At 40.8% G+C, this 6,756-nt stretch overlaps 1 long non-coding RNA gene across 1 annotated transcript; it reads left to right on the top strand.

Annotated features, from left to right (window-relative positions):
• The first annotated feature begins 2,468 nt into the window (after nucleotides 1-2,468).
• Nucleotides 2,469-5,537, top strand: LOC118162974. Its single transcript, XR_004748752.1, has 2 exons — nucleotides 2,469-2,541; nucleotides 5,082-5,537. It is a non-coding gene; the product is annotated as an uncharacterized LOC118162974 (long non-coding RNA).
• Nucleotides 5,538-6,756: the final 1,219 nt, after the last annotated feature.

Here is a 6,756-nt window from a genome sequence, read left to right as displayed (position 1 = left end):
TTCTCTTCTCTTCTCTTCTCTTCTCTTCTCTTCTCTTCTCTTCTCTTTTCTTTTCTTTTCTTTTCCTTTCCTTTCCTTTCTTTTTCCTTTCCTTTCTTTTTCCTTTCCTTTCCTTTCCTTTCCTTTCCTTTCCTTTCCTTTCCTTTCCTTTCCTTTCCTTTCCTTTCCTTTCCTTTTTTTTCAGACTCTTTAAACCCTTTGCCAAGTGTACACAATCCCAGCAGAGAAAAGACTAACATCAGATATCTATGAAAAAGAATCCCTTTCACATGTTCAGCATTTCTTTCCTCCTCCAGAGATCACCTAAGACTTCTTGACATGACTTTGGGCCATTGTTCCACTCTACCCTTCAGTCCTTTGCAAAAGCTATCCCCTCTCCAAAACCCTTCCTTCCATCTTTTGCTTCCATAGTCCCACATTTTTCATACAGCTGTACTACACATCTGAATGCTTATCAGGTCCCCTAAATGCTTCTCCTATAATAAAGGCTTAACCACCTCCTCAGTCTGCATCATTCATACATTTTACCATCAGTAAATTCATACTTGCCTCTAGCAACTTGCTGAGAATAACGTCATGTTTAGAAGCAATCCTTTCAGAACCTACTGGGAGCTTTTTGCCTTTTCCATTCATTAATGCTTATCTATCAACAACTGCTTGTGATCCGTATGTTAGGTGGATTTTAATCCATTTTATTACTCTTATTATGTGTTAGTCACAACATAAGTGCAAGAAGTCACCTGTTCACAAAGGTTAGAAGAGATTGCCTAGGAAAAATACTTAGATAAAACAGTGTGATAGTAGTTTGAGCATTTTATTCACCTATGGGAAACATCAGTCAGGGGAAATGCCTGTGGGAGTAACAGTACACTGAATGAATGCATAATGGCTGACATTTCCAATATCGCAAGGATTTTTTATGTTTTTTTATGTAACTCCATTTGTTTTCCTCAGAAAACTGTACCTTCTTGAGGCTGGAGATTGGTACTTGCATAACAAGGCTTTACAGACATGTGCATCCATGAAAGTTTACTTTACATCACGTTTTCTCGAGAACCAAAACAAACTCTGCCCTGTGCTTCCAGGTTCACTCCAGCAAAAACTGAATCTGGAGAGAGCCAAACCAAAATGTCAGCAGAGTAGTATGAGTCCTGCTAACAGTGCAGCTACGAAAATGTGGGCTGAGAGATTCTTTCACAACCAGCAGTGCTATAACCACAGAGTAAACATAACCAGTGGGAAAAGGTAAATATTGTTATCTCTGTTATCTATTAGAGATAAATATCGTTTATCTCTAATAAAGGTAAATATTATTTTCTCTGAATATTGCTGCGTTTAATTTCTTTGGCTGAAGGGAAAAAAAATGTCTTAAATCTCAGTCTTCAGAAGCAGAAAATAAAGATAAACTTATTTCTCCATTTATTTACTTTTACTAACAAATGAACAAATGGTATTTTCAAAGCCGATCATAATAAACAGATGAACAAATGAAAATGATTTTCTGCTCCAGAGCTTTGTGGAGTCCAAGGGAAATTTCCCTCTAATAGAGAGTAGTAATGAAACTGGTGGCATGATGGCGTACAGCTGATAATATGATGGGACCATACCAGTGTATGGAGTAATACTACCCCTCTCCTTTGAGGCACCTCATAATATTCACGGGATACTTCACGGGATACTCCTCACTATCTAGTCTAGTCATATTATTTAAGATTTTTTTCAGTGTTAAACTCAGAGAAATATTGCAGGTATTGTCTCCATGGGAAGACTTTAATTAACAGATAATTAACTGATTTTTCTCTGTTTCTTTCTCATGAGTGAATATACAAAACTAAGGACATAGTGTTGTACTTACAAAAAATGAATCTGGAAGTTAACTGCCTTTTGGGAGCATTGTGAGTCCTCTTTCCTCATTGCTTAGTGTGGGCTAACATCAGCCAATCCAGGCTACTTAGTGGCTTCTGTGGATCTTTCTATCATATTTTAATGACTTATTTGTGCTGGATTCATTGGACCAAGGGCATAGGAGATCTATCTATCACAGTTTGGCATATTTTTTTTTAGCGGATCATTATTGTCTGTGTGAGGCAGGGAAGCGTGACATTCTTCTTTCTCTTGGCTTTGTGATTTTGAAGGTGGATAATGCCAGCCCTGAGAAGGTTACTATCCATTCCTTTGAAGACTACTTAAGTTGGCTCTCTGTCTTAGGCAAATATTTTGGGCTCTAGATCTTGAATGAAAACAAATTTACATCTCTGAAAGCCTGGATGCAGATACCCATATCTGACAATTATCCATTCTTTCTCTAGGAATTTGCTGTTGAACACCACTGGAGGCAAATGACTAAGCATTATGTAGATACAAGGTGCTATCAATTGCATATAGTAATTACTGTCACGGAATATAGTTCTCCAGCAAGTGAAGAAGATCTGAGCTCCATACCAGCTTTGATTCAACCAGTGCTAGAACTGGTAACTAGTGCTGGGTGTTGGGAAAAAGGCTGTTCTGGGGAGATATTTTGGTGGGTGAAGGTAAATAAAGGTCAGTTGCTGTGGTGTTTTTATTATTATTATTATTATTATTGACAGTACATTGCATTTTTCAGCTGTGCACGCTCCTTTCTGAACCCTTCATCCCACTCCATCCTGCAGCACAACCAGCCACAGGCCAGCTGATGTCAGCTACTGTTAAGCCCAGGAACCTTTCTGTGGATGCTGCCAGGGCTGGGACTAGAGCAGTGCTGGGATGCAAGTAGATGCAGGCAGGTCTGCTCTCACTTTCTGACCTTTCAGATGTGGAGGTGTTGTCTCCTTTGCAAAAAGTCAGTGGTGCCTCACAGGGCCTGTTAGTCAGGGCTGGCCTCATCCCTCTCCACCTGGAACAGCACTGCCGTTCTGAATGTTGCCTGTTCCTCCAGGCAATTTTTAGAAGCTCTCTCTTAGTAAGAAGTGCACATTAATGCACTGTTACTGTGGTGTTTAGGAAAGCTCTTCCAGGGCTCTCTGTCAGTGCCCCTTTTGAAACTCTGGAGCTGTGTTGCTAGGCTGCTCCAGTTCAAATTTTTATTACTCTTTGTTGGCTTTGCTGCTGTGTTTTTTTGTATTTGTAGCTTTTTGTTTGTTTCTTTTCTGGCTGGCTGCTCCATTTCAAGCTATTAATACTTGTTTTTCTGTTGTTGTTAGAGACATAGAACAGTTCAATTGTGTTAAAGGGTTGTAAGGGCTTGTGTACTTTTCATTTCATTTTCTCAAGTCCCTTTGTAAATAGTGATATCTGTTCTCAGGATGGATGTTAATTTTCCCAGAGCGGATAGGAGTCAAGGAATTTCTGGAACATAAAAGACTTCTTCCATTTTGGAGGATCTATTTACGGTGTCATATTGCAACTAGGGAAGACTTTGCAGGGTGACTGGAGGTGTAAACTGCAATATCTTAAAGGCAAGGTACCTTTTGATGCTACTCCAACAGAGTGTGTAACTTCAGGTACACCCCACAGGGTATATGATACGGAAAGAACTTCATTGGTGTACTTGAATCAGCACTAAAATCTGAGAGGAGATGACAGGCATGGTCACCCAACTCCTTGCAATGACATTAACATTTGAAGAAGGTCACAGAATCACAGAATCATTTAGGTTGGAAGACACCTCCAAGATCACCGAGTCCAACCTCTGACCTAACACTAACAAGTCCTCCACTAAACCATATCACTGAGCTCTACATCTAAACGTCTTTTAAAGACCTCCAGGGATGGTGACTCATCCACTTCCCTGGGCAGCTCATTCCAATGCCTAACAACCTCTTCGGTAAAGACGTTTTTCCTAATATCCAGCCTAAAGATGGCACTTTTCAGCTGCCATGTGGCACTTGACTGCACTCTGATAATTAGCGTGATCTTGTTGAAATACAGGGAGCCTGTTTAAACAATCTTCATATTTTCAGTTTTCCACTGGGGAAAGGAGTGAAGAGAACTTATTTAAATTCAAGGTCAGATATCATCCTGTTAGTTACCATGTCAGCTAAGATGTGGTAAGAAAAAACATTAGTCTCAGAGCCAAACAAACTGGAGCACAACACCTCACAGTGCTTTCCTCCCAGTGCCCTGAGTTTTCTGTGAAAACTCACTTCAACATCAACAATACTGGGAGCTCCAGAAAAACTGCATCAGTATCAATTTAAGAGCTGGTGTTTATTGCAAATTAGAATCTTTCTCTTGCTAATGCCAGGGAAACTGAGGCATTGGGAACAAGTCATTGATGAGTGCTGCTCGTCACAGCCTCTACTGTTCCAGTCAACCACAGCTCAGAGCTTCATAGATTACTCCAGCACTCCACAGCTTTGATTCCTTGTTTTTTCCCCCTCCTTCCACATCCCTCCTGGGCCCTGCCACCACAGAGAGACAGAGCAGGAGGTACCAGAAAACTAAATCTTTGGTGGAGTGATAATTCCTGGTGTTGGCAGGCAAGCTGGGGACCTGTGTCTTGTGGCCTCCATTTATTCTGCACACTGACTTGACTGCATGGTCAGGTGGGACTGAGATGCAATTAGCTTTAATAGAAGGTTAAAAAAAAAAATAACTGTAATGCCAAACTAAGACAAATCTGGTGAGAGGCACTGGGCTGGGAGACTACTTGTCTACAAGACCTGATTTTCTTTTGCTTGAACTGGGAGATCTAGGAAAGTCAACTGACTTAAGCACCTCCTTGTGCCTTCTTCTGTGATCCTTCTTTTACCAAGTTGACCTCACGACAAGCTCAAAGGGTTTAAACCTCAGTTTCAGCCTAAGCTACCACTGTTCCTCACAAGAAGCAAGTGTGGGTCTCTTGAGCTCATGCACACTGAGAGTCTGTATCTTTTAAAATAAATTTCTCTGCGGCTTGTGCTGTTCTGGTAGTTTCTCCTTAACTGAGTAGAGTACTACAAGCTCTCATAATTTTAATGAGCCTCCTGATGACTGGTGCTTTCATTAAAGCTCTTGATCTTGGACTCATGTTATTTTTGTGATAATCACTACTTTCATACACAAAAGCCTCTCATAATTGCCAAGACAGTCTTTCCGATGTGACCTGCTTGCTTTCAAAGGAGTCAAAAGTGAAAATGAGAGAAGGAGATGGAGTTTCCAGCCTTATGAATTAAGTTGTGTGCATCTGTAACCGAAGGAGGCCTGTCTCAGTGGCAGCAATAGTTCTTTTGGTCCTGGAGAACTCTTCCTCTTGACAGAGGTCTACAAACAGATTTGCAAAGCCAAAAAGAGAAATTGCCCTCTCTCATGCAGCATTCAACTTTCCATTTTCTTCTGGTTCTTGAATGTAGAATTGCATTTTATTTTATTCACTTGGAAATCCTGCTCTTTAAAATGAAGAGCCATTCAAAACACATAAAAGATCCTGTGAGACACATAAGTGTTTTTAGCTGCAAGCAATTTTACTGAAAGACTGGAGAAGAGATGTGGCACATTCCTTGTATGAAATGTTGTATAAAGATATTAAGGATGTGTGTCCATACTGCTGAATAAAAGGACGACAAAATGCCAAAAAAGGATTCTGGAGCCTGAGATTTTAATTTTTATGTGTGGCTCTGTACTGCCCAAAGCATTTCTGTTATGAGCTGGAAAAAGAGACAGTTCTTGAATGAAGTCCTGGCATCCTGGATTAGCACAGAGAGCTCTTTCTTAATTGCAAAGGTAGCTTGGGAAAAGCATCAAGGAAGGAAGCTGTGATTTAATTCTGAATACTGGTGCCTCCTAGGTTTGGGGAACTTACATCAGGACTTAGTCAAAGTGATAACTGAACATTTACCAGGCAAATGCTAGCTGAGATGATGAGAAGAAGAGATCACTCCCCAGGCTTGAAGCATTAACAGAGATAAATACAACAAACTTGCCCACAAAACCTATTTCCCAGTGTAAAAGCCCCAGGGACATAAGTGATCCCTCAGCCATGGTTTCCCTGAAAAAGAGAGACATTTAGGAGGAAGTGAGGTTTGTAACAATGAAATGTCAAGAGTGATGTTAAAGGGAAAACAAATGCTTTGAGAAAAGAGCTGCAATACATCTAAGGAGCTCAGCTCTGAGTCTGCAGAGGGATTTTCCCCCCTCTGTGTCTCCTCTGTTCATCATTTTCCTTCTGGATGCAGTCTGCAGAGGCAGCCCACTAAAAGTTAAGAGACATAAAGACCTCACAAGCTTTTCTTATGCCTCATGTAATGCCATACTCACTGTAAAGCTCAGGTTTTATGGTTACTCAAAGGCAAGATTCTGGTTCCTACAGGGACACCAGGGGCCACAGTTATTATCCTTTGGACTGTGAGATGCTAATAGCCTGATGGATGAACTGAAAGAAATGGATGTGCACTATGCAGCAGTACTGGAGCAAAATGAATCTTTCACGGGAGCAGAAATGTCTCAGGTTCCTTCACCTTTTTTCCCAGTGCCCTATCTGTGATCCCAGACCTTCTTACAAGATGCTGGATGTGGACACACTGATACCTACAGTGTAAGAAAAATCTTGGAATATCTGGTCTTATTCAAAATTCTTCAAAAGAAGAAATGAAGATTTCTCTAGCCCTGTTCCTTAAATGGTGGTAACCTGTTAACTCAATTCTGCAGCAGGCTGAAACTTAAAGCATCCTCAGTTTTCAGTCATCTGCTGTGTTAAGATTTTGTTCAAGTACGGAACCACTTGTCATATCAGGGACTGAACCTGTGGTCCCCTATACATCTGCTGAATATGTGTTGACCCCAGGCTTTAGGCTACTC

The sequence above is a fragment of the Oxyura jamaicensis genome, chromosome 2 (assembly GCF_011077185.1).
Source record: "Oxyura jamaicensis isolate SHBP4307 breed ruddy duck chromosome 2, BPBGC_Ojam_1.0, whole genome shotgun sequence".
Classification (NCBI taxonomy): Eukaryota; Metazoa; Chordata; class Aves; order Anseriformes; family Anatidae; genus Oxyura; species Oxyura jamaicensis.
This window is presented reverse-complemented; position numbering and strand designations above follow the sequence as displayed.